This window comes from Etheostoma spectabile, chromosome 4 (assembly GCF_008692095.1).
Source record: "Etheostoma spectabile isolate EspeVRDwgs_2016 chromosome 4, UIUC_Espe_1.0, whole genome shotgun sequence".
NCBI classification, from domain to species: Eukaryota; Metazoa; Chordata; class Actinopteri; order Perciformes; family Percidae; genus Etheostoma; species Etheostoma spectabile.
This window is the reverse complement of record NC_045736.1, coordinates 36580828-36583359: the sequence shown is the minus strand read 5'-3', so window position 1 is coordinate 36583359 and position 2532 is coordinate 36580828. Positions and strand designations below refer to the sequence as shown.

The 2532-nt window shown below is 38.6% G+C and overlaps 1 protein-coding gene across 1 annotated transcript in view; it reads left to right on the top strand.

The window, feature by feature from the left end:
- cenpp (centromere protein P) overlaps positions 1 to 2532 on the top strand; it is a 101743-nt gene that overhangs the window by 5185 nt on the left and 94026 nt on the right. The gene's annotated exons all lie outside the window — the stretch shown is intronic.

Here is a 2532-nt window from a genome sequence, read left to right as displayed (position 1 = left end):
TATTACAGCAGCAGCATTTTCTTCAAAAACAGCAAAAAACAAAAAACACACAAGAAATACAGGCAAAGAATAGACAATGATAATATGGTAGACTGAAAGTAAGCAAAATGGCGTCAAATAAAGGTATTTTAAAGTGCGGTTGCCATGATACAAGAAACAATATTGCGGTGTAAGTGACGTTAAAATTAAATTGAATGTGTAATTAGAGTAATAAAGCAATAGTCGGTGTTAGTCGGTTTTCTTTAACAGCAAACATTTTCAGAGGGATCAGATTCTAACGGATGTATTTAGCTTAATGAGGATTGACTTATAATCATCATTAATCAATCCAAGGAATTGAGTCTCTTTAACAGACTGATTTACTTTCTGATAAATTAGAACCATAAGCTGAAGATGTCAACAGCTGCCGTCCAGCTGGACTTCCTCAGTCACACAAACACTTGTTCTCGCTCCGTCTGCTCTTTACTCACAAACAAGAAGCCTTTCTCACAGCAGACATGTTGACTTATCAAACGCAAGTGTAACTCATTACACTGAGAAGGGCTGCATTTGCGTTAAGGTGTGCTGACTTTCTGGCACACCTACCTGTAAAGGAAGCACTGCCATCGTTAATATTGGTTACACCTGTTCTTCTACGTATGCGATTACGGCAGGACGTAGTTTTGTCACGTATAGATCTTTAGTGCACTTGCATAACTATGATGTGAAACCAAAACTTATTGGATCAAGTGTATACAATGTAACAAAAACATGGACCTTGTCCGGACACTGGTTTGGACTATTAGGTGTGTAAACGCCCTAAATCACTTTCTTTTCTACCAGGTGCTTTTTACACTTCCGATCCTTGATTGTAATAAACAATTGCATCCCTGCAGTGTAAAAAGCACCTGGTAGAAAAGAAATAGTGACTAAAGCTCCAGACATTACTGAGTAAACCTCAACAGACCAGAGTGAACCCAGATATTTCCAACAGTTACAGCAGAAAAAGAACAGGTGTAACCAATATTTAGGAGGTCTGTGCTCCAATTACAGGTTGGTGTGCCAGTAAGTCAGCACACCTAGTGTGTGTGTGTGTGTGTGTGTGTGTGTGTGTGTGTGTGTGTGTGTGTGTGTGTGTGTGTGTGTGTGTGTGTGTGTGTGTGTGTGTGTGTGTGTGTGTGTGTGTGTAATGCAATTTAATATTGTTGCAGTGGATTTTTTTGGACATTGGGTGGGAGGCTGGAGTTAAAAGACAGTCAGAGCTGGAATGAAGGCATTTGTTCTCCGTGTTCTATGCTGAGAGTGCATACGTTACCTGCCGGCAGGACAGAGATTCCAAGTGGCACAAACTAAAGAAGTAAAGTAAATAGAGTAAAATCCTTCTCCCACCTGATGACCACTCATTGGATCTTCATGTGGAAAGGACAAACCATGTTGGGCTCTCACAGAGTTAGCCCTATCAGTCTTACTCCTACTAACAGTATTCACCGGAGCATCAAGGGCACCTGCTTTGTTTTTATCTCGAGTTAGATCCAAGATCAGCTCTCTGTTGTTTTTATATCAAACTAAATGTGTTGAAGATGTTGTGTTGATGTGCTCAGGTGCATTTTCTGTCCTGCTAACCACAGTCTGCCTGAAATTGTCTGTTCTGTGTGTGAATCAGCACCCCGGAGCAGATGTCTGATTTACTTTATATCTGAGGCCAAACCACATCTGGATTGTATGGTCCAGTCTGCAGAATCTGGCAATCAACAGATGGAAAAATGCTGGAGATAATGATTCTGACACACTGCTGCCTTCTCCAAGTTTGAGAGAGGGAGAGAGAGTCATAGTTTTACAGTCCAAATCAGACCAATTATATTTGTTAAATCAAGCTGGTCTGAACTGTTAAAGACAAACACTAACACTCCTGATTTTTATTGGTTGTTTTTATTCAGCAGACATGTTTCCACATCTGTCCTTTTGCCTCCCTGAAGTGGTTTCTTAACTTTGTTAGTATTCAAAGTTGAGTTGTGGAATATACCAGACTGTTTTAACTGTTCTATTATCCTTTACCCATTTAGTTATTAAATCCACATTATTAATCATTATCAAAAATCTTGTTGTATAAATATTAATAATATTAATTAATAATACTACAATATCGTTGCGGTATCGATATGGAGGTATTTGGTCAAAAATGTTGTGATATTTGATTTTCTCCATATTGCCCAGCGCTAATTTCTAAGTGACATTGTGAACAACCTGGAAATTTCTCACACATGCAGCTCAATGTGATCTACAAAAAAGCCTCTCGGAACATAGAGGTCCGCAGTGATGGAATTTTGGGCTAATGTGTGTAATGTGAAAAACCATAAAATTAATAGATATTTGTACATTTATTTATCAGCAATTTATCAGCCCCAAAAGTGGTATCGAGCCTTGCAGGACTGAGCTACACATTTCTACTATAAATGAGCAAGATTGGTGAAAATCCATGGCTTAGCAATAAATTTGCCATATTCACTAATGGTTTGACCAATCATTATAAAATTTGTGACATATCTTCAGTGC